A 26857-nucleotide genomic window follows, 5' to 3' on the forward strand; every position below is an offset into this window, starting at 1 on the left:
GTTCCGACTCATAGTGACCCTGCATAGGGTTTCTGAGGCTGTAAATATTTACGGGAGCAGAATGCCTTATCTTTCTCCCGCAGAATGGCTAGTAGTTTCGAACTGCTGACCTTGAGGTTAGCAGCCCAACTCATAACCACTACGCAACCAGAGCTCCTTCTACATGCCAGGAATTGTTGCTAGGAATAGAGGTAAACAAAACAGGCAAGCTTTCAATGTTTCTCCAAAATTTAGTGAGATTGGCCAAAAGTATCTCAATAAATAGATACGTAAAATGCACTGGGATATGTTAACAGGAGAAGCAAAATATGAACAGTGGTCCAACAAGGGAAGGCATCTTTTTTTCTTTTTAGCCCTTGGTCACACTTCAGATCTGGAAGTGAACTCACACCCATGGCTCAATTTTCAGCTATGCAGTAGATAGCTATACAGGAGGGACAACACTAGTGAGCTACACATATCATAAATGGGCAACCATTTGAGATCAAAAGGGCAGCATTTACCCAAGGACAAAGTTCAGAAGGATTGAAAAAGGAGGAGGGATGGAAACAAGAATCATAGGAAGGAAGCAGTTAACTGAAGTTACGTGGAGGGGATTGCAATCACGACGAAACAAAGGGTATGATTAGTTCAATGTAAAACTGATGATCTGCTCTGTAAACCTCCACTCAATTCACAATAAGTAGTCAAACAACAACAACAAAAAGGCTGGTTGACACCTATTTGTTAAATAAAACAACACATGACTTCAGTAGGAGTCTGCCAGGTAGAGGAGGATAAAGTAATATCAAACAGCTGAGACAACACATAGACAGAATGCAGGAATAAGAATGCTGAGTGATTGGAAAAGATAGAAGAGACAGATTAGAGGCAGCTACCCAGGAAGGCCTGGTGTGGCACTGTAGGACAAGCACTGGGATACTAACCACAATGTTGACTGGTGGTTCAAACCCACCAGTTGTTCTTTTGGAAACCCTATACAGGGTCACTAGGTATCAAACCTGACTTGACAACACATAACAGTAACACTACCCAGGAAGGAGGAAGTCTACCAGTTCCTAAGAGTAATTTCAATTTAAGATAAAATATTAACTTCCATTTAAAAGTCAAAATATTAATGGATAAGTTTCTCCTAATTTCCCACTTCCCATATGCTTCTTTTGATGTAGAGTTGTAGGATAAACACTGGACTGGTAACTGCAAGGTTGGTGATTCAATCCTAACAGCCACTCCAGTGAAACGGGGTCACTGTGAGTTGTAAGCAACTCAATGACACTTAACATGTGCTACTGGTTGACTGTGGGGGGGAAAACCAAAGGATGGAGCAGATGCTTGTTCATCAGAGAAGGGGAAGTCATGGGTGTCTGCAGTTGGAGAATAGTCACACTTGTCACAAAGGCCCTCACTTTGTTGTAGCTGCCATTGAGCTGGCCCCTGACTCCTGGTGACCGCAAGCTCAATGAAACGAAACAATGCCCAGTCAGACCTGTACCATCCCATGATCAACTGCAATTTGGATCAGTGTGATCCATAGGGCTTTCATTGGCTGATTTTTGGTAATAGATCGCCAATCCTTTTCTCCTAATTCATTTTAGTTTGGAACCTTCTCTGGAATTGCCCAGAATCACAACATGCACGCTCCATTGACTGATGGGTGGTGGCTCTGAGGAAGAGCATTGAGGGAAGGCACCTTTGAAAAGATGAGTTTTGGTGAAAACTTGTAGTTTTCACCAAGTGAGGGGATATTGTGTGTGGATATCCACAGGAAAAACAGCCTGTGGAGATGGAACAGCCAGTGTGAGATTATGTGTAGTGGATTTGAGGAAAGGTGAAGTGGCCTGTGGACGGAAAGAACTAGAAGTAGATTACATATCTTCCGACTTCCTAGTCCTGCTAGCTCAGCCAGATCCCGGGTGTCCTATGCAAATGATAAATTATTACCACCTCTGTCTTTGATTTCCTGTATTCACCCGAGTCCACGCTGAAATCACTACACTGTTACTGTAATTATGAGCCAGTGAGTCAGTGATAGGGAGAGCACTTTGCTAGGGCTAGTTGAGAAGAGCCTCTAGACTTGACGGCTAGAGGGCAGCAGAGAACATAAAGGCACAGGGGAACACATCACCCAGAAGTACATCTACACAGAACAAGAAGCTGTGTGGTTACAGAGCAATTTAGTGCCAGGTAGTGAGGGACAGTAATGTAGTGGTTACAGGTTGGGCTGCCAACCTCAAGGTCAGTAGTTCGAAACTACCAGCGGTTCCGCAGGAGAAAGATGAGGGGTTCTGCTCCCGTAAAGATTTACAGCCTCGGAAACCCTGTGCAGGGTCACTATGAGTCAGAACTGACTCCAAGGTCCTTAACAACAACAAGTGAGGGGCAGAAGGTGGTAGAATGACCACAGCATGGGTCAAGAAGGTATTTTGAGGCTGTTCTCACTATCTTGTCTGTACTGCCATCAGCTTCACCCCTGCAACTTGATTTGGACTTAGAAACTCTATCCTGAGATGAGACCACATTGGAATGACTTATCTAGTCTCTCAATAAGGAGCCCTGGTGATTCAAAAGGTAAGCACTCAGGTGCCAACTGAAAAGTCAGTTCAAACCCACCCCACGGCTCCACTGGAAGAAGACATGGTGATCATTTTTCTCTGGGACAGTTCTACTCTCTTACATGGGGTTACTATGAGCCAGAATCAACTTGACTACCCTATAACAATAGTCCCTAACTGAACTCTGAGGTTGCTGCTAACAGTTTCTATTTTTCACTTAATCCCATAAAACCTAGCCCAGAGGCGGACATAGAGGAACTGCTCAATGAAGCATTTAGACATTTTGAAGCTGATGGTTAAATACTGGCTAGAGAGGAAGCAAAGGGTATTGTTCACCTTAAACTTTCTTTCTTCTTATTTGCAAGTCAGGCTTTTTCTATGTAACCCAACACTAACTTCATTTATCCTGGTTTCTAATTTCTGTGCCTCTAGTACTATGGAAAAATCAATGACTTTCTTAATCAGCTGCTATTTTTGACATTGTGATTTCATCCTTACAGCTCTTCAAGAGAAGGCAAAAGAAATTAATAAGGCTTCATTCTTCACTCAGTACTATCTGATCGTCTTCTCAGAAGTCTTTCACCTAGTCTTGTATGTGAAGGGATGAAACAGACCCTCATTTTTCCCCTTTTTTTCAATTCACATATCTTTTTCAAATTCACATATCTTTCTCAAATTCTCATATCTTTCTTCTATTCTTACATTGACTATACTTAAATTTTTATTTCTTCCTGTGAAAATTTTTACCATGATAAAAATAAAATAATTTTGCCAACTTTTCCCTGAGGAAAAAAAAAATTTGAATCTTTCTTAGATGTGTTACTTCCCTTAGATTTGAAATAAATCTGTGACATATTTATTTCAAAAATATTTTAACTAACTTTGGAAATTATCTATCAACTGTGGATTTAGACCAGATGCTGTGTGATTTGGGAAAACATGTAAACTCCGAGCCTCTATTAGTTTCTAGGGTTGTTGAGATTCAATGAAAAAATGTTGGTAAACAAACTGTTATGTAACTGTTCAGGGTTGGTATTTTACTGGCATCTGGTATGATCATCGAAACGGCCTTTCAAATAGCACTGATTAAATCAGTTTGGGGAGGGAACATTTATACCTTGTGAAATAGTTTCCTTTATTGAAGTGTATGTAGTTACTACATTGCCATGTGCCCACCACTATTTATAAATCTGAATGGAAATTTCTCCACCCACATTTTAAGTATTACATATTATTTGTCTTACAGAGATCATTAAGATCATTGATATTCTTAAATATTTTTTTTCTTCCATAAACTTGGTTTTTGGTGGTGAAAGCTCAGACTGGACAAGAATCTGAACAATTCTGGATAGAAAGAAGTGTACTGCCGATGATTTTAAGACTTTGTATTGAAACTCAGAAATCATCAGTGAAATTTACAAATTAACAGGCAAAACTACCTGCAGTTACCTTACTAGCTTTGACTATAGAACTGAGATTCCTGTTTGTTTCATTCACCCATATTTCTGAGGACTGTGGACAGCAATGCATTAAAATATTGTGGCAATATTTAATTGCTCATTTGTCACTTGGCAATTTGTGGTTTTTGGCAATTCTTACCTCTGTTTCCTCATTTTATTCCTCCTTATCATCCAAGAAGAACAATGAATTAAAAATATCAAATGGCTTATTAACATGAAACTATTGTATGCTCAGAAATACACTAACAAGTACCTTGGCTTCCTGGTCTGGTGCTGTAGGATAAGCAATGAACAGTTTGAACAAGAAGATTGGTGGTTCAAACTCACCAGCCGCTACTTGGAAACCCTATACAGGGTCGCTATGAGTTAGAACCAACTCAACAGCACTTAACAAGTACAGCAATACTATTCAAATAGTTTAATGATAATTTCATCCAGAATCTTTGAAACCACTACAGAGTTTTCACTTCCTTTCTCATATTTCTATTTAATTTTAAGAAGTACGATCCCCAAACTTCTCTGTGGTGGCAAATAATAGTTATGACTTATTGCAAGTATGTGTTATTTTATTGCTCCTACACATACTAATTTTAGTCATGATAAATTAAAAAAAAAAGCAGGCAGGCATCTTATAACTAATGAGACCAAAATTCAGAAAATATGAACAGATTAGGAATAAAAGTGGAATGCTCTCAAAATCCAATTAAAGGAAAGGGGGAAAACGATTGTTAGCAGTAACTTCATTTTCTATTTGATTTGATTAAATAACTGCGAACCGCCTTTTCCTTTTCCTTACTCTGCGTGTCTTTAAACAAGAATCCTTTGTGATATAGTGGATTACTTCTCTCAGGGCATCTCCTCAATAAATCCAACAGTGTGATCAACCCAGACAGCTATCCTCAGGCCCCTCTGTGACTCCAGAGTATAATCCTGCAAATGCTATACTACAAACATTCAAAACAGTCTGGCTCAGGCCTTGTGTGCAATCATTCAAAAGCACATCTTTCCAAGCTGAAGGAATGAATGGAGTTGTTGTTGTTGTTAGGTGTTATTGAGTCAGTACCGACCCATAGTGACTTTATGCACAGCAGAACGAAACACTGCCCTATCCTGGGCCAACCTCACTGCTGTTGCCACGCTTGGGTCCACCGCTGAATGGAGTACAAACCCCAAATCAGTGAGTTCACAACTGCTGCTGTGTCTATGCTGGGTTCTCTCAAGAAGTTTTTCTTCTAGATTTTTATTCTCTAGAGAACCCAGCATATGACGTAGCAGTACAGCTATAAACAGACAGGCAGTCAGGCAGGCTGACAGGCAGGCAGACAGATAGGCAGATAGATAGACAGGCAGGCAGGCAGATAGACAGACAGGCAGGCAGATTAGATAGATTAGATAGCTAGATAACTAGATAGATACAGATAGATGATAGATAGATAGATAGATAGATAGATAGATAGATAGATAGATAGATAGAGATGATAGATAGATAGATAGATAGATAGATAGATAGATAGATAGATAGATAGATAGATAGATAGCTATAAAAAGAAGTTTGTGCCAAGGAAATGGCTCACAGTTGTAGAAGTGGAGGAATCCCAAGTCTAGGCCAGATGAACCAAGAGCGGCAGCCAGGCAGGAAGGCAGGCAGGCCCAGCATGTAAGAAGTCAAGCTGTTGATAGTTCCCTGGGTTGACAGGTAATAAAGTAGGCCATTGGCTCAAGTCCAAAGAACCAGAAGCTGAAGAATAGCCAGATGCAAAATCCAGATCCAGCAGAAAGCAAACAGATTTTGTCTGAGTGTCTAATATATTGGAAGCAGGCCACATCTTTGAGGAAACATCCTTTCAATTGATTGGCTGCTCATAGCAGAACTCATCATAAAGTTAATTGCATTGTATTAGATCTCATTATGGGGAAAATTACATCTCAACTGCCAAACCACTGAGATTAAAGGCTTAGTCAAACTGAAACCAAACCTTTCCTATCACATGCTGTGAATAGAACCTGGAGGTCAGTTATTATAGGTAGCTGATTTGTAATGGTGCCCCTGGTTGGCACAAACAGTTAAATCATCAGATGCTAAGTGAAAGGTTGATGGCTTGAGTCCATCCAAAGTGCCTCAGAAGAAAAGTCTGGCAATCTACTTCCAAAACAATCAGCCATTGATGGCTTTATGGAGCACAGTTCTACTCTGATACACACAAGTGTCTTAGTATTATTATGGTACTTAAATAAAATAACACCTGAAAACATGATATTTTAGTAAGATCACAGATTAATGTTATAGACATCCTTTTCTGAAAGTTACAGTAAGTTTTTGCTTGACAGCATGTGGACACAGAGTTGAGAGAAGGCATACCTTAGTTTGGGGCTATTTTCTTGAAAAATCTGGATCTAGTACAAAAGCCAGTGGATATGTAAGGACCCAGATATCTATACAATAAAATCAACTGGGCCATACCTTAGGTCTTTCTGGAACCAACATCTCTGTCCTTTTTCCTCTAACTTGCTTCTCACCTGTTTAAAATATTTCAACAATATTCGACAAAGATTCATCCCTAATGTTATTGCTGTTAGGTGCCGTCAAGTTGGTTCTGACTCACAGTGACACTATGCACAACAGAACAGAAACCCTGCCTGGTCCTGCCCCAGCCTCACAATCATTGCTTCAGCTGAGCCCACTGTTGTGACCACTGTATCTATCTATCTCATTGGGGGTCTTCCTCTTTTTCGCTGACCCTCCATTCTACCAAGCATGATGTCCTTCTCTAGGAGCTGATTCCTTCAGATAACATGTCCACAATATGAGAGACAAAGTCTCACCATCCTGATTTCTAAGGAGCATTCTCACTGTACTTTTTCCAACACACATTTGCTTGTTTTTCTGGCAGTCCATGGTGCTTTAAATATTCTTCTCCAACACCATAATTCAAATACATCAATTCTTCCATGATCTTGCTTATTGACTCTTCAACTTTCATATGCATATGAGGTCATTGAAAGTAGCATGGCTTACATTACGTGCACCTTACGTTAGGTCCTCAAACTGACATCTTTGCTCTTGAACACTTGAAAGAGGTCCTATGTAGAAGATTGGCCTAATGCAAAGCAATTTGATTTCTTACCTGCTGCTTTCATGAGTGTTCACTGTGGATTCAAACTTCAATCTTTTCTCCATTTATCATTACATTATTTTATCGATCCAGTTGTGAAGATTTTTGTTTTCTTTACACTGAGGTGCAATCCATACAGAAGACGGAAGTCTCTAATCTTCATCAGTATGTGTTTTAAGTTCTCTTCCCTTCCAGGAAGCTATGTATCATCTGCATATGTTGTTGTTGTGAAGTGCCGTTGAGTTGATTCCGACCCATAGCGACCCTGTATATAGGGTTTCTGATGAGCCGATGGTGAGTTTGAACCACTCACCTTGCAGTTCAAATGGCTTTGTAGTCTGGTGCATTAACCCACAGCGCCACACCATGACTCCATCATCTGCATACAGCAGGTTGCTAATGCTTCTTTCTCCAATCCTGATGCCGCATTTCTCTTCACATAATCCAGGTTCTCAGATTACTTGCTCAGCATATAGAATGACAAAGTATGAGATATACCTATTTCTAAATTTAGGAAGAATTCTGAAAATTATTGTTTCTAGTTTTATTTGAAGCCAGTTTTCACAAAATACAAGTTTTCAGGTGTTTCATATCTACCAAACGTGAAGCATAATGATGTCTGCAAACATTTGATTATCTTAGCTGCTATTTTATTTTTTTAAATTAAAAAAAGAAAACAAAACTTACAGTTTTAAGTTCTAAGAAACTAAATTATACAAATGTTAACAAAACATTTACATTTGGTATGTGCATTTAACAAGCAATTTTCTAGCTCTCAAAATATTTATTTTCAATATCCTGCTTGCTTTTTATGGCTGATCTACTCTATTTGAAATCTGTTCAATTTATACAACCAGTAAATTACTTTTCCATAATTGCTGTAATTACAGTCCTCTTCATATGTTCATACTTATTTTCAGAATTCGACTACAGGAAAACATTTGTGATGAAGTCCAGACCCATCATGAGAGTTCAGGAAACAATAAAAAGGTTTCCCTGAACTTCAAGAATATTTTAAAAACTTGTATATATTTTATATGTGTTGTTGTTAAGTGTCGTTGAGTCAGTTCCAACTCATAGCGATCCTGTATAAAGTTTCTAAGGAGCAGCTGGTGAGTTTGAACCACCGACCTTGTGGTTCAAACAAAACTTGTGGTCCATATGGCACTGTAAGATAACCACTAGACTGCTAATTGCAAGGTCAGTGGTTCAAATCCACCAGATACTCCTCACTATGTGTCCGAACCATGATAGCACTTAACAACAATATCCATATTTCAAAATGTATCTGTTGTATTAACATTACTCATGGATAAACATATATGCCACTCATATCTAGTCCATTATGAAGTTTTTAGAATTATTTTACTAAAAAGTTTCTAGGAAGAAATTTCTAATAGGATACTGATGGTGAATGAAAAAACTGCAAATGTATTTAATAAAATAAAATAAAAATAACAAAGTCAAAAAATGAAATTAAAAAATAATTTGATTGTTCTCTTGCCCTGGGCCTCGCACCTGGCTCATGACGTCTGACCTCCAGTTCATGGTACTTTCATCCCATCACCTGACCTGATTCAGCAGCTCCCGTAGCCTTGTGCATCAACAGCCTGTCGTCTGACCTGCCGATTTGGGTTCCAGCATTTCGTGCTAGAATAACATGGGGAGTAAAGAGGACTCAGCCAGTTTCTCTCCTGTGCAAGCATCACCCATCTGTCAGTGGAGGGTTCATGGTTGCTGCAATGCTGAATAGGTTTCAGCAGAGCATCCAGACGAAAAGAAACAAGGAAGAAAGGCCTGGAGATGTACTTCCAAAAATCAGCCAGTGAGAACCCTATGTGTTACAATGATCCTATCAACAACTGGTAAATTTCTATCTGTTTGATTGGAACAGTTCCATCAACATCAGTTGATCCGCAGTCTTGGCGATGGTGTACAACTGGGCAGCATTTCTTTTCATTGTGCTGATTCAACAGCTGCTAATAACAACAACAACAAAGATGACTGCAATGAATATTTGGATAAAGCTAAATCCCTCTTTTATTCTTTGACCCAACCAACTAAACTGATTAACTGCAATCTGTTGATGATGGTTCGAATATTACTTGATTGCCAGTGAACTTAATTTCTTATTGACAAGATTGTCCAGGAATTGAACAAAGATCTTCCAGATCATTGTTTTTTTGTTGTTTTTTGACCTGACATGTCTGGGCCAAGAACTAGTTTGAAACTAAGTGCACAGAACAAAATTACTTCATTAACATGAGTAAAATATTCAATTGAGAATGAAAACCTCTGAAAGCATACTATATTGATTTCATTATATTTTTATAAGCAAGCAAGTATATGAAACAAAAACTTTCCTAAATTGTTGTGTGTTGTCAATGACAATTCACAGTCACCTGTAGGACCAAGTAGACCTGCCCCATAGAGTTTCAGAAGCTGTCTCCTTTAAGGAACCAGCCACAAAATTAGTTTTTCCCTCAGAGCAGCTGGTAAGTTCGAATCACTGACCCCTTGGTTACCAGTCAAATGCTTTACCAATGCTGTCAAATTCCCTACAGAGGTCATGGTGGGCCCTGGATTCAAGTCCTCAGTGCATGTCTGTCTGATATAGGAGATCATCAACGGCCCATGGAGTCCTGTCTTAACTATGAAAGAGATGGGTGAAGTCTTTGCTCCCCTCTCCTTACGGTCATCTCATACTGTCCACCCCTTTAGAAAGCCTTCTTTTCACAGACTTCTGGACTTGGATACTTGATACTGCATAGGGAATGGAATAAATCAAGAGGTAAACTAATTCATATTAAGCTATTAATGACTAAAACCCTGGTGTCTCTCTATCTCTCATCTCATCGCTAATTTGCATTTCTATTATATCAATGCAATCTTTTCACGTAAGTTATTAGTTGGCTCTTTTTCCAACTAGGGAAAAGATCCCTGTCTACTTAACTGCAGTGTTCTAAATCTAAATACTAATAATAATAATTTGATCACATTTCTCACCTATCAGATTTGCAATCATTTTTCAAGTGTGACAACACATTTTGTTGGCCAGGCAGTTTGGAGATAAGTATTCTCACATTGAAAAGAATGCAGATAGGTACAAGCTTTATGGAGGAAAATCCATGAATTCCTAATAAAAACCATACATGCTGTCACCATTGGACTTAGCAATTTTATTTCTAGGGATCTACCCTGGAGATATGTTTCCAACAATACAAGAATACATATGCACTAAGTTAATAATTGTAACACTGTCTGTAAAACTGTCTGTAAAAGCAAACCATAAAAGGAGTACTATGCAGCTATGAAAAGGAACAAAGACTATCTCTGTAGAATGATGTGGAACTATCCCTAGTATTGGGTAATAAAAGTAAAATGCAAACATTTCTAAAATATGGCACTCTTCATATAAAAGCAGATGGGATGTAAGAAGCGTCTGCTCTTCTGTGCAAATGAAGTATGTTGTTGTTGTTAAGTGATGTCGAGTTGGCTCCAACTCATGGTGACCCTGCACAGGGTTTCTGAGGCTTTTTACAAATCTTCAAAGGAGCAGATTGCCTCATCTGTCTCCTGCGGAGTGGCTGGCAAGTTCAAACTGAGGACCTTGTGGTTCAAAGTGGGTGTGCTTATCGTATACAGCCACTAAGCTCCCACATGAAGTGTAGTGTGGATAAGCCAGAAAATAACAAGATGAATTACCTCCAGGAGCAGGAAGGGAAAGGAAAAGAAAAAGGATGGAATGAAAATGGAGTAGCATTGCTAAGAAGGGAACAAGACTTAAAATTTTTGTATAGTTTTGACACTTAGAGTCTTAGTACTGTTTCACATATAATTCCAAAGCATATTTAAATCAACTAGAATATGAGAGAAACTACAATGAAACCTACATGAAATACCAACATCTGCATATTCCCAATGAATAACGTTAATTACAGTGAAGAGGATGGGCTAACAACTCTAACTACTTTATGTATATTTACTGGTGGTGATGGTGGTGGTAATGTGCTGTGGAGTCAGTTCCGACTCATAGAGATCCTGAATAGGGTTTCTGAGGCTGTAAGTCTTCACAGGAGCAGAAAGCCTCATCTTTCTTCCATGGAACGGCTGGTAAGTTTATGTATGTGTACTGGCTCCTCACTTACTCACTTCCACACCGATTCCTCATTTCTTGACTAGCTCTTTATCTGACGTTTTGCGTTTATGGCAACAGTAAAAACTCTACTATTAGATTATTTTGTGCATTAATGTCGTGCATCTACCAATAATGAACTCTGAGGTGGGTAGTAAAGGTTGGGCTTCTCATTGGTTTGGCAGGTATGTAATGATGCCCCCATTTTGCAATCTGATGTAATCATCCTGTATTTTTACAGTATACTAAGATTGAACAAATATGTTATCAAATTAAAGATCCTGAGAGCCAGATGTCTCGCTGTTGGAGAAAGAAGTTACAAATAAGGGAATGGGGCACACAGAAATGAACTTTGTGGAATCAGAGATAACAGTTTAATGTATATATATTCAATGCTTGTTAAGTGAGAATCCTCTAATTAGGAACTTTGCTTATTGAGATAAGGGCTTAGCTAAAAGTTTATCTGTAAATGATCAAGAAAAATATTCTATATGTTCAGGAGAATATAAAGATTTTTTAAATGAATGAATTTAATGTAACAATCAAAAAACACTCTAATCAAGAATTATATAATAATTATAATTCATCCATGTGTCTTAAAATACAAAAGGATTATGAGGGGGCTTCAAAAGGTGTTTGGAAATATGAAATTAAAGACAAAGGATTTTTTCCCATGAACTTTTTAAAGCCCCTTTGTAATTGTTAGTAAGTGCTGTCAAGTCGATTCTGACTCCTAGCCACCCTATACTTCCAAGGAATGGCTGGTGGGTTTTAACTGCTGACCTTGAGGTTCGCAGACCAGTACAGATCCTATAGTGCCACACCAGGAGTCCTTTAAGCCTCCTGATATGTGGTTTTACCTGGCAAATAATGTTGCTGATGTTCCTTTCTGACTTACAGTGGTGTGGCACTGTGGGATAATGTGCTGACCTGGACAGCTGGTTTGAATAGAAAGGTTGGCAGTTCAAAGTCATCAACTGCTCCTCAGAAACTCTACACAGGGTCACTATGAGTTAGAACTGACTCGACGGCACTTAACAACAACAAAGTACAATAGAGGAGTCCTGGTATGGCGCTGTAGGGTAAGAGCTGGATTGCTACCTGCAGGTTGGTGGTTCAAACCCACCAGCCACTCCTCAGAAACACTATATAGGCTCGCTATGAGTCAGAAACAACTGGATGGCAATCAACAACATGTACAATAGGATGAAGCACTGCATGATTCTGCACAATCCTCACCATCTTTGGTATTAATGAGCCCATTGTTGAACCCAAATTCAGCAGTGCCAGTCCATCTTATTAATTAAGGGTCTTCTTGTTTTTCGCTAACCCTTTCCTTTACCAAGCACGGTGTCCTTTTCAAGGGACTGGTTCCTCCTGATAACATGTCCTAAGTACATACAATGAAGTCTCACCTCACTTCTAAGGAACATTCTGGCTGTATTTCTAATACAGTTTTGTTTATTTCTAGCAGTCCGTGGCATAGTCAATACTTCTTTTCAAAGGCATCAATTCTTCATTATCTCTTTCATATGTTTATGAAGTAAATGAAAAAAAAAGAAAGACAAAAAAATACCATGGTATGGGTCAAGAGCACTTCAGTCTTCAAAGTCACATCTTGTTTTGTTTTTTTTTAAGACTTTAACAGGATCATTTGCTGCAGATTTGCCCAATGCAATATATCATCTGATATCTTGATTGCTACTACCATGAACATTGATTGTACATCCAGATAAATGAAATTCTTGGCAACTTCAATATTTTCTCCATTTATCATGATGTTGCTTACTGGTATAGTTGTGAGAGTGTTTGTTTTATTTATGTTGAAGTGTAATCCATACTGAAGGCTGTAGTCTTTGATCTTCATCAATAATTGCTTTAATACCTCTTCAGTTCAAGTAAGCAAGGTTGTGTCTTCTGCATCTTACAGGTTGCTAATGAGTCTTCCTCCAATCCTGATGACACTTTCTTCATTGAGTCTAGCCTCTACGTATCTTATATAGGAGGGGGCTTCAAAAAGTTAATGAAAAATGAAATGTAATGATAATGGAATATTCTTCCCACAAGCTTTTTGAAGCCCCTTGTATAAGATATATACACATTCTGTTCTGTTATATAGGAGATCATGTTAGTTGAAACTGACTCTGTGACAAGTAATAACAACAAATCCGAAAATAAATTCCCCCAAAAGCTTCTGGTAGTGGTGGTTGTATGCTGTGGAGTCAGTTCCGACTTACAGAGATCCTATATAGGGTTTCCAAGGCTGTAAATCTTCACAGGAGTAAAAAGCCTCATCTTTGTCCCATGGTTTCTAACTGCTGACCTGAAGGTTAGCAGCCAGAGCCATAACCACTACTTTACCAGAGCTCCTTTAGGCTTCTAAAAAGCAGTTATTTAATATTTGTGTTCTTGCTCTTTCCATCAGTACAGATTACTGAGATGTTCCTGTATAAATGAATACAGACTTCATCAGAAAGACTCACAACCACCCACCTGAACAGCCATGGCAGCATTCAAATGGCTGCTCCTTTGCCTGATGAAGAGGTTTCTTATTAAAGAATGTGACTGTCATCTTGTAATCAGTCAAATGTAACTTACACTTTATCCTGTAGTTTGGAATTCTGCTCAATGAAATAAGGGCTTGGTTAAGAGTTTATCAGTGATCAATACAAAGATTGTAGATGTTCACAGCAATGTAAAGATTTTTAAAAGTACTAATTTAAAAAAATTTTAAAACACAAAAATCCCATGCTAGTTATAATTCATTTACAATTATCATTTTACATTTCCAAACTACTAATTTCCGCACTGCAAAAGAGCCTGGATGTAGGTTTAAATTAAACTTGTCTTGTCTTACACTTTGAAGATTGATTTAACAAGTTTTTTTTTATGAACACACGCAATCTGATGCTCAGTGATCACAGAACAAAATGGATAGGAATCAATGTATGGAGCAGCTGAATTAAAGTGAAGTTTTTCTTTTCATCCTGAGGCAATCAGGAGAAACCAAATTTAATATCTACCAATTCCACAAGGAAATTAAAAGTATTCTGTAACTAACTTCTCCAAATCGAATTCAGAGGAAATGTAATAACTACTAAACACAATTCATTGACAGATTTTTTGAAATGTTCATGGGCACTATTAAACTATTTGAAATTTTGATTTCAAAACTCAGGGCTGCCAGTGGGGTTAAGGAAAATAAATGCAAATCCTCCTGGGGGTACTAGCAGACTGAGTGTAGGCCCTTGGCTCCACCTTTGATCTAAGCCACAAGCTGCAACCTCAAATTACTGTTTGCAGGCTCGACCTTTCCTTTCACTTTGTTCTGGCGGCTATCCAGTGAAGGACAGCTGGTTTTAGGGCATTTTCCTGGGTTACAAATCAAATAATATTTCATGGGTTTCACCTATAATGGGCTAAACAGAGGCATTTTGACAAAAGTCACTATAGAGGTTTGGAGAAATAATTTATACTCAAGGGCATTCTTAAATCAGTAGTTTGACAATATGGGATTCAAAAAAAAAAATCTCACTGTGCTTTCAAACATTACATTGCAAAAGCATCATGAATATTTTTGTGTTGCTCCTTGGGGTACTCAAAGCCCAGAAACCATTGAATAGATTACATTGGTGGCAGTTGTACCACACTATATTCAGTGAAGTAAAGGGTCGCTTTCTGATACAGGGCATTCTTGACAGTGAAGGAAAATGAATGCCCTTGGGTAAGTTGTTTGTAAAAATTAACACATTTCATGCCTCAACTGGAAATTCAGACCTCAGCAGTGGCCAGAAACGAACAAATTCTAGATTTGACACATTTAGCATCATAAACCCAAAACTGATAGAAAATGAATTTCCTCTTGGATTGATTACAATTATAAAATGTCAATGTATATGACAAATATGACAATTAAGAGGTTTCTGAGTCATAAGCTATATTGGGGAGCAATCAAGACATGTCTCTTCTCAGTTGAAATGTAGTGTTTTAAGCATTCGCATATTTGCATAGTTGATGTTCTAACTGCACTTAATTTAAGAAGTTGGGGAGGCTCACTGAAGGGTGAAGGCCATATCCTCACATAGGAAAGGGACACGCAGGCACCTGTGTAGAACCCGGGAGAGGGATCCTGGCCATATCTGTTAGAATTGATTAAGGAAGTTGGCCCTAGAACCTTTGGACTGTGGAACCCCTCCAAGTGTTCTGGCAATATCTCCTCCTGTTGCAGGAATATAGAGTGCTACTATTTTCAACAACCAACTGGACGTTTCTATTTTGGTCCCATGGCTTCCTCAGATTCAACAGATTGATGAAATCCATGTTTGCCAATCTCAAACTAGCTTTTCTATTTGCTTATGACCATCATTTGGATATTATAGTTGAAATGAGTAGCAAGATATATTTAAATATTGTCTTTTGGACAAATTTTCGAAGTACATATCTAGATCTTCAAATAGCAGAGAGCAGTACTAGGCCCATGATAAACTTGCCAAGTATCTGGGATCAAGGATTAAATTCAGGAACAGGGATTCAACTGAAAATAATGCACGCTGATTAGTGAAGGTATATTTGTATTTCAGTTGGTAGAATCACCTTCTAGAAACCAGTTCCTAGGCAGGATCCACATCCTCAAAGTATAGTGTATTTGCACCTCTAGATTCAAGCTTGAATCACATTCTAAGAACTGTTGATGTTCAAATCAGAGAATTTGGAATTCTAAGGACTTTTTAACAAAGGGAACTGACCCAGCCAAATGAAAGTTATTGCATATAAGGAACCAGGAGACATATGCATATGGAAAACCAAGGACTCCTGGACAGCCCTTATCATTCCATTGTTGCCATTTTAAATACTCTCTCTTCCTGATCTCTTTCTTTCAGAAAAATGGTCCTGCTCCCACTGCTGACCTCTGTTGACTGGCATTCACCAACCAGAGAGACAGACAGTAGGGCTTGGAGAACAAGAGACTCTTTGTTCTTCCATCAGTCTGAAAACCACATTATCTCTGATAATCAAAGAGGGGGCCGCTGTTACTCCCCCAACTCTCACATCCACAATTTATTCATTCCACCCAATAGTAAAAGACTCAGGACTTTCATTAAATCAGTTAATTTCCTGAGCATTAAGACTTTAGTGGTGAATATTGACGGGTTAGTTTGACATTTAATTATCACTGTTATCTGTCTAGAAGATCCTTACATGTTAAAGAATAAAAATTTGATGACTATAGGTATATCTCTGCTTGGTATAATGTCATGTACTTCACTACTTATTTCTCTTTCATCTTTCTAAGTTTGAATTCTAATTCTTAATTTATCCAGCTATTTAAATCCATGCCAGGAAGAAAAACAAAACAAAACCTTGAGGACATATCTTTTTTTTTTTATGTGAGATTTATATAGACGTTCTTATTTGAAGAATGAGGCATATTTCATGTTCTATTTTCATTTAAATTTTCTCTTGGCCTATTGACCATGTGTCTATAGACAAAATATCTTTGAATGAGCTCCAACCTCAAAGTTTTCCTAGACCAAGAAGTCTCTTAAAAGTTAAAATTACTCCAAAGGACATTTATACCCTTCACTTTACAGGTACAATTTCACACAAGCCATGAACCATCAGAATATTCCTCTGGGGCTCTCTCTTCTAGCCTGGCTTCCACCTTTGGTTTTTTGGAGGATTGTTTGTAATATGTGACAAAGAGAATCAAAGGAAGAGAATGAGATTCTAAATAGTTGTGTTATAATTGTTGAAGAAACAAGCCTGAGGAAAATGAAAACTAATTTCAAAAATGATCCAACCTTGAAGACATGATCAGTAGTTTTTCTCTTGAGATGATCAAGGATTAAAGAAGTTTTAATAGAACTCTGATTAAGATATTTCAGTAGAGTGTTGCAGCATCTCACAAAGATTTATTATATTGGATAAAATAAGGATTTTAACTTCAGCAGTGAATCAGGAATTTTAGAATGATCTGAATACTTCAGGAAGTACATATTCCCTCACTCCTCCTCCCACCCCATATGCACTATTAAATTGGTCACTGCGGCTGACCCTTTTGGTTATGATGACCTTGGTACTTATTATAAGTTTGTTATTTGTGAAGCTATGTGGTTTAATGTTTTCTTTAACAACTTGCTTAATTAGCTCTATTTATACATTTTTTGATTTCTACAACACAATTTATTTTACCTATGTTAAGTGCTAAGAATATCATTAGGATAAGCACTGGACTTGGAAGCACAAGGTCAGCAGTTTGAAACTACCAACTGTTCTGTGGGAGAAAGATGAGGCTTTCTGCTCCTGAAAAGATTTACAGCCTCAGAAACCCTAGACAGGGTTTCTATGAGTCAGAGTCCACTCAATGACACTTATTAAGGATAAGAAAAATGTCATTGGGATTAAGTTTTATAGTATTTGATTTTTGCCTGGATTTCTGGACCATTTGGAATGTATTCAACTCTTTTTTTTTAAAGCACATATTTTCTCTTCACATACTGAGAAACATATATCTTGTTTTATAGCTTGAACTCTCATTGAAAGCAGGATAATGAAAACTATCACATTATTAAATGTTAATTATAAAAACAAACACCTTTTCCTATAATTTGATGCAATTATCCATTAAACCTTTTGACTATGTTGTTGTTGTTTTTAGATGCTATCAAGTCGGTACTGACCCATAGCGACCTTATGCACAGCAGAACGAAACACTGCCCGTTCCTGGGCCAACCTCATTAAGGTTGCCACGCTTGACTCCATCAACGCTACCACTTGTCCAGTCCACCTCGTTGAGGGTCTTCCTCTTTTTCTCTGACCCTCCACCTTACCAAACATAATATCCTTATCCAGTGTCCCTCCTGACAATATGTCCAAAGTATGAGAGACGAAGTTTAGCCATCCTGGCCTCCAAGGAGCACTCTAGCTGCACCTCTTCCAAAATGCATCTATTGGTTCTTTTGGCAGTCCATGGCACTTTCAATATTCTCCTCCAACACCATAACTCAAAAGCATCAATTCTTCTGCGGTCTTCCTTGCCAGTTAATATGCTAGACTGCAAGGTTGGTTCGAACTGCAAGATCGGTAGTTCAAGCTCACTAGCCGCTCCTTGGAAACCCTAAACAGGGTCGTCATGAGTCAGAACCAACTCAATGGTCCTTAACAACAACAACAGCAGAGTAGTATGTAGAAAGTGAAAACAAACAGATGAGCAAAAGTTGTGGTTGGAGATACAGTAAATTCACATACACACCCCAGAATGACTACTTGATGATTGTTGTTAAGTGTGGCTGAGTCAGTTTGGACTCAGAGTCATCCTGTATAGGATTCCTGTGGCTGTAAATGTTTATGGGAGCAGAACGCCTCATCTTTTTCCTGGAGTGTAGCTGGTGGACCCAAACCTGGGCCAACCTTATGGATTGCAGTCCATTGAGGCCCCGACTTGATGATCACACCATGTCCTTTTAGGTTTCATGTGCACTGTGTACTCTGATTGATGGGAAAACCTGCTTGATTCAGAACAAGACTTGCAGTCCTGTTGGGCCCTTGAGTCAATCCCTCAAGATCAGCACTAGTAAGTGTTCAGAGGTTAGTGTCTGTTTCAGCATTTGTTGAAGAGTCCCATACATTTATGCTACCTTTAAAGTATTAACCCTATTGTCAAATGTACAAATTCACCCATGCCAAGTGCAGAAGTAAATCCTTTTTTAAAGTTAGGAAATTGGTAACAAATAGAATGTAGACGGATAGGCTGCTGGGTACCAGCCAACTGTGTGTGTGGGTTTTTTTTGTTTTTTTCCTTTCCTTTTCTTTCAGCTGAGTAGTTAGCATTGCTTATGCATTACAGTGAGAATACCATATATGATAAATGTCCACAAGAAATATTGAATCAGCGACTAGAAAAGGAAAATGGGGGTAGATGAGGTTAGATTTCAACTGATAGAAAACAAAGCTTTAAAAATATCTTTCTTGGTTCTTTTAGGAATGCACAAGGGCAAAGGCAAGTTCGCTAGTTGACAGTGAGAACAGATTCCAAAATAATTGCTTTGGTTTTTGTTCCTCAATTTAAGAGTCATGTTTCTGGACTGTATTATTGTCCAGGCTCTTGTATTACACAAAGAGGAGATGAAAATGCCTTGAAAGCTTGCTGCTAAATACAATTCATATCGTTTTCTTTTTCTTGGTCTAAGGGTAATAAGTTTCTATGCTTAGAGTCTAGAGGTTTGTGCAACATTTCAGGATATATATATATATATATATATACACACACACACACACATCAGCTAGAGTCATAGCATACTTACTATGGAATTCTTTGGTAACTAAACAATTCTTAACAGATTTATGTTACAGAAGTTCATGGTTAAGAAAGCCTTTCAAGGAATAATATCTTACACAAAGCCTTGGAATAATTTTGTGTTTATTGTGCATACTATGACAAGGCAACATCACATAGTGCTTTTAGAAAAAGAGAGACAGAGTTTATTTAACAGAAACAATAAATTGTTTCCTTCCAAGCCTTTTCAAATGTTACTTAGCAACATTTTCCCCCAAGTAAAAAGTTGTGAGTATAGTAACTACCATGAGGACAAACAACTCTTTCAGGTCTTAAGAAAGTCATCTGTGCGCCAAAGTACCCATTTATTACATGACACTAGTCATTCCATCGACCTAACACAGCTTCCTGTGGCTGGTTCTAATTTACAGCTGATAGCAGCTGTCAAAGGAAAAGAAACAGGTTCATTATCTGATTTGTTTCTGTCATCCCTGAACTCATAGAGTCCATTAGCAACAGGGATATGTGATTTTTAAATTACTGAATTAGTCATACTTCCATTAAAAGAGTAGACCTACCATGTAAAAGGAAAGTCCCGCACTACATTTCCTTGCGTTTCTCTGGCTAGTTCTTTCCATTTATTCAGTGCAAAGAATATCTCTTGAGCCCTGTCCCCAGCTCTGCTCTATCCTCAGTGCTTAAACCAGAATGAGGTCAACAGCAAACATCAGCAGATATTTGCTGGATAAATAAGAGACAAAGTGAAGGGATGGCTGAATGAATGGAATACTGCTTGTTGCAACGTCTTTTGGTTTGGAATAGATGGATAGCATCGACCTTTAGGTTTCATGGATGACACTCTATACCAGTTTTCTGTCTTGAAATTCTCTTACGATTTAGTAATTGGTTGATTTGAAAGGAGGAATAAAGCTCAGTGATATTAATACCACTGGTTTGTTTGAGCTGTGAGTGCCCAAGGTCTAAATTAAAAATGGAGTATACCTTGCTGGCATTTTTCCCATTGTAAGGTATTTATAAGGAGCCCTGGTGACACAGTGGTTAAACACTTGGCTGTTAACGAAGAGGTTAGCCAATCAGTGCTCCATAGGAGAAAGCCCTGGAGATGTGTTCCTGTAAAGATTACAACCAAGGAAACCTAGGGAGCAGTACTGCTCTGACATATACAAGGGAAGCACAAAATCACTGTAAGAAAATGGTCAATCCTTTCAAGAGGTAACATATGAATAAGAACTTTTGGTACTGAAGGAAGAAGTCCAAATTACACTGAAGGCATTGGCAAAAGAATAAGGCTCCAGGAAAATTGGTGGAATACAAATTGAAATCTTTCAACTGATGAAGCACTGAAGGTGCTCACTCATCTATGCCAGGAAATTTAGAAGACAGCTACCTGGCCAGCTAATTGGAAGAGATCCATATTTGTGTCCATGCCAAAGAGAGGAGACCTAACAGAATGCAAAATCATTGATATCATTAATATTACATTCAAGTATAGTTTTGCTGAAGATAACTTTAAAAATGACTGCAACAGGACATCAACAGGGAACTGCCAGAAATTTAAACTCAGAAGAGGGAGTGCAATGAGGAATATCATTGATGATATCATATGGATTTTGACTGAAAACAAAGAATAACAGAGAGATGTTTACTTGTGCTTTATTGATCACACAAAGGCTTTCAACTGTGTGAATCATGACAAGCTATGAATAACATTACAAAAAATGGGTATTTCAAAATATTTAATTTTGTTCATTATGAACCTGTACGCAACAGTCATTAGAATAGAACAAGGGGGATGATTTAAAATCAGGAAAAGTGTGCTTGTGTCTTTCCACAATACTTATTCAATCTGCCTGCCGAGGAAATAATCTGAAAAGATGGATTATAGGAGAAGAATGTGGCATGAGGATTGGAAGAAGACTTATTAACAACCGGCAGTAGTAGGGTTACGAATCGGGCTGCGAACTGCAAGGTCAGCAGTTCGAAACTACCAGCTGCTCCGCGGGAGAAAGATGAGGCTTTCTGCTCCCATAAAGATTTACAGCCTCAGAAACCCTGCTCAGGGTCCCTATGAGTCGGAACCGACTCAAAGGCACTTAACAACAACAACAACAACAAATATACAGATGACACAATTCTGTTTGCTAGAAGCAAAGAGGACTTAAAACACTTAATGATGAAAATCAAAGAATACAGCCTTCAGTATGGATTGCACTTCAATGTAAAAAAAAAGAAAAGAAAAAAATCCTCAGCACTAGACCAATAAATAGCATCATGATAAATGGAGAAAACATTGAAGTTGTCAAAGACTTCATCATTCATGGAAGCAGTAGTGAAGTAATCAAAGGCTATATTGCATTAAGCAAAGCTTCTGCACAAGATCTCTTTAAAGTGTTCAACAGCAAAGATAACAGTGCAAGGACTAAGGTATGTCTGATCCAGGGCATTATATATTCAGTAGCCACATATACATGTGAAAGCTAGACAGCGAATAAAGAAGACCCTAGAGTTGGTGCAGTTGAGTTATGGTGTTGGAGAAGAATATTATAAGTGCCATACATTACCAGAACAAACAAATCTGTGTTGGAAAAGAAGTGCAGACAGAATGCACCTTAGAAGCTAGGATGGCAAAACTGTCTCTCATGTTATCAGGAGGGACCAGTTCCTGGAGACGGACATCATATTTGGCAAATTGGAGCATCAGTGAAAAAGAGGACGACCCCCAATGAAATGGATTGACACAGTAGTTGAGCAAAGGGCTCAAGTGTAACAACAATTGTGAGGATGGCACAGGACCTGACAATGTTTTCATTTTGCTATGAGTCAGGGCCAAGTCGATAGCATCTCACAACAATAACATGAGTCGGAATGAACTTGATGGTACCCAACACAAACAACAAAGGAACATCTATCTGTACATCAGGACACTTGACTTTTCCTTAACGAGCGTTTATACAAATCAGTTCAAGTCAGTGGCGGTAGTGGTGGTCATGATGAGATTTGATCATAAAAAGAGTCAAAAGTAAAATAAACAATTATTTTCATAACTTCTAATGGAACATTCGAGACCTAGTGAAACTGTCAGAGAAACCTGAGAATATCTGGGGACTTTATAGCAACCATCACATGTGCTATGAATTATGTTTGACACTGCTAATTCATTACACTCCTATTTTCTGTTTTATTCTATACTTACCAAGTAGGCTTCCCTGAGCACCTAGATTAGGTTAAATCCCTCAGCTGCATAGATACTTAACATCCTAGGCTTCTGTTACCCTCACACCTTACCACAGTTTATTATAATTAATTTAAATATATTATATTCCCTGAGGGTAAAAAGTATATGTGTCTTGCTTACTCAATATAGTGAGTTGAATTAATGTTTAGCTTATTAGTGTCTTACTAACTGGGACAGTGTAATAAATTAGACTGTGAAGTAGAGACAAAAACACCTTGAAATCGCACTTGTATGAAACTATAGTGAAAATCTTGCCTTAGACGTGCCCTAAGAAGCAGCTTGTAACAATATAGAGACAAAAATAGTATAGAAAATAGAATCTTGCCTTTTATCCCATTCTGCCCTCTACACACCAGCAAATTCCTTTTTCTCTCTCTGATTCTTATAGTCTATAAAATCTTAGAAGGTACCATACGGCTAAAGTAGTTGCAAGATTTATTATAGCTATATAAATGTAATGTCAACCTTGACTTTTGTGTTTATGCATTAGGTGTAATCTACAACATGGTCTCTTGTCAAATAGAATAATTCTTGTCTGTGGCGTATTGGTATCAATGCCGAACACTCAAAATAACCACAGGTTATTACTTAAACAAAGAATGTGCTCACAATCTGCTCTCCTCTGGGAAATTTTAATATTAACGTAAAAATTTTTTCAAAAAAGTCCTTTTACATTAAGGCAATATTCAAAAGTTAGGCAGGATAGGTTGTAGAGAAATATACAGCAACACCTAGGATAGTTCTGAAGAAGAGACTGCTAATTCCTGAAAGAACATTTCTCTTCCACTACATAGCTTCTATTAATGAGAACACATTCACGTTCCTTTAAGTCCAGCCTAGTGTGGTTACAAATCGGACTGCAAACCTTAAGGTCAGCGGTTCGAAACTACCAGTCGCTCCGCGGGAGAAAGATGAGGCTTTCTATTCCCGTAAAGCTTTACACCCTGGGAAACCCTGTACAGGATTGCTATGGGTCAGAACCGACTCAACGGCACTTAACAACAACAACAGTTTAAGGTCCTATGACCCACACCCACTGATTCTGTCAGAGTTGTAGTTTTGTACTGGTAGAACCAACGTGAGACTTTTCAAGACAGGGAGTCCCCAGGTTATGGGAACGAGAAGTGCAGATGTGTGCCTGTAAGTCGAGTTTGTTGTAGCTAAGTTGGGTCTAGAGGCGCATGTAGTTCTTGCTTATCCTTATATTAGTAAGAGAAAAGGATGGAACTCTCTCAATGATGTTAAAGCCTTATATGAAGCAGCAAATGAGGATGATTGTGATGTGCTAGGGGTTGGTTCATTTGTTTCAAAGTGAGGCAAAATTTAAATAAGATAATGGGTCATGTATGAGGTGTGATTAAGTCCTATGCTAGTAACTCAGGGACTACCTTTATTCAAAAATGAGTATAGTTACTATGTTAGAAACTCAGGGACTGTCTTTATTTGAAAATGAATATATTATTATAAATATTCATGCTTGAAAGTTCTCAGCAACTTCTCAGAAATAAATCCTCTTTACCTAAAACCCTAAGAGTTCTTTCTTTTCTTCCTTCAATGCTAACCAATAAGAATCTTTTCAGCACCTACCTCTGTGAGGGCATGGAGTTAAAATACCTGGAGGAAGACTATGAAAATGTTCCTGAATAGAATTCTGATTTTTTCTAGAATTAAAAAGACAAAAATATAAAGAACTATAGATATTCAGAAGTGGATGGCATACCACTGGGGTTTTGACTTGAACACATAAAATAGTTCACTTGATAAGTGAGTTGCCTTTTCTTTTGATACATTCAAGACTGAATTCTAAATAGCTTAGCTACAAATCACTTGCAATTAATTTTTGGTAGTGGAAAAATCTCTAGGCTAGACTCCCCTTTCCATTCTGTTAATATTTTAGATGAGCACATAATATTAATAACCTATAAAGAGTACAAACCCAGATGCTAATGTAGCAGACAGAGATGGGTCTTGGAGTTGACAGCAACAGGAGTGAATGATTTGATGGAAAGATGTTGGGGGTCTAAAGGTGACGGGCTGCAGGTGCTCACCAGAGAGCATGCTATTATATGTAATCTTTGATGGATTACTCATTTGCTCACTGATCTATGCTGCTGCATCCATGCAAACTGTCATCTCAGCTGTATCTGTGTGAAAATGGCATTGGCACATTGGGCTAATTCATGTAATGTAATGAACAAATGCTTCATACATGGACAAGCATTAGGAAGAACACATTTTGCTACAGAAGTCTATGTTGTTGTTGTTGTTAAGTGCCGTCGAGTCAGTTCCGACCCATAGCGACCCAGTACAGGGTTTACGAGGGTGTAAATCTTTACCGGAGTAGAAAGCCTCATCTTTCTCCCGCGGAGTGGCTGGTAGTTTCGAACCGCTGACCTTAAGGTTCGCAGCCCGATTCGTAACCACTACGCTACCAGAGCTCCTTTTTACAGAAGTCTATACTGGTGGTCAATTCTTATGTTATAAGAAAACCAGAATACTGGAAGAGTTTTCTCAGAGATGTCTAGGACTTATTGAAAAAGAATGAAATAGAGGGAGATGGTATATGAAAATGCACTAATGTAGGGACTAATCCATAGGTTTTCATCTCATTAAAGTACATTGAACACACAATGGGTTCAAATTTTACTTTTTAAAGTAAATTATTCTCTGGATATTCTATTTCATGTCAAACTGGCATACCGGAAACATAATTGATTGAAAGTGTAAGAATTTGTTTTACATTAAAATAGACAATAATCACTGAGGGGAAAAGGGAAAGAAGCCAATAAAGATGTTCTTATACAAAGAATCCTGGTAGCATAATGGGTTACAAATTGGGATGTTAACTGCAAGATCAGTAGTTCGAATCCAATAGATGTTCCACAGAAAAAAGATGATGCCTTTTGCTCTGGTAAAGACAGCCTCAGAAACCCTCTACAGGGTCACTAAGTGTCAGAAAAGGCACCATGGCACATAGACACCACCACATTTTGGAGTCCTGGTGTGGTGCTGCAGTATAAATGCACTGGGCTGCGAGGTCAGTTTGAACCACAAGGCTGGTGTGTTCAAACTCACCAGATGCTCCTACGAAACCATATGAGTTGAACCGACTTGATGATATTTACCTACACAAAGTTAAGAAGGCTATATATGTTCATTCTCACTCATGTCTTGCTCCAAGATACAAAACTCACATGCCCACTTTCATCATTACATTGCAGGCTTTCTAAAGGCCATTTAACTGTTCTCAGTTAAGTAGTTTCAACCAAACAGTAGAAACAACCAATTAAAACTCCAAAGTATTGTTATGGGGTTTATGAGGTTATAAATATGCATTTTTAAAATTTTCCTTGACAAGAGTACTTTATTATTATTATTATTATTCAGATAGATTGCCAAATTAATCTAACTTCATCTGATATTTTCTAAAATTAAAGTTACCTTTATTTATATTATTATTCATGCTTCCAATAGTCTTAGCAAAGATAAAAATGTCTTAGCAAAGAATCATGCCATCTTTGAATTAAAAGGGTACCATAGTGACTAACTTTCTTATTTCCTCTTTTTGAAAGATGAGGCAAAGGCGGTCTAAAGATGCAAAGCAACTGACACAAGATTATACAGTTTTTGTCTTCCCATGGAAAGGAGAAAGTACATTTAAATTCATTCTCCCTGAAATGATTTCTGAGATTTTCTTAGGCTATTTCCACTTGAGTCTATCAACTCCAAAATCCTTTCTTAAACTTCAAAACCATTTTCCCTGGCCTTCCTAAGCATAATGGTGTGTCAACCAATGGCTTGCCTTGCCAAGATGAATGCTTGTAACCTAAGCACATCTATGCAGAGTGGGCTTAGATTTTTCTAAATTTCAACACACCTTAGATCTTTTCCTATCCTACTCAAATCTTAGACACTACAAGTCTTTTCTCCTGTGTCTGGTTTAAAAGTTTGCATAAATGATGAAGGTCCTCCGAGGTTGACAAATGCCACTGTTATTTGTACCACTATGCTCATCACCATGGAATTGCAGTAAATGCAATCAATTGTACTATTATTTGAAGACCAT

At 38.0% G+C, this 26857-nt stretch overlaps 1 protein-coding gene across 1 annotated transcript in view; it reads right to left on the bottom strand.

Moving 5' to 3' along the window:
* The window catches only part of GPC6 (glypican 6), a 1623644-nt gene that overhangs the window by 489531 nt on the left and 1107256 nt on the right, over positions 1-26857 (bottom strand). The window lies entirely within an intron of this gene.

Source organism: Chrysochloris asiatica, unplaced genomic scaffold (genome assembly GCF_000296735.1).
Source record: "Chrysochloris asiatica unplaced genomic scaffold, ChrAsi1.0 scaffold00005, whole genome shotgun sequence".
Taxonomy (NCBI): Eukaryota; Metazoa; Chordata; class Mammalia; order Afrosoricida; family Chrysochloridae; genus Chrysochloris; species Chrysochloris asiatica.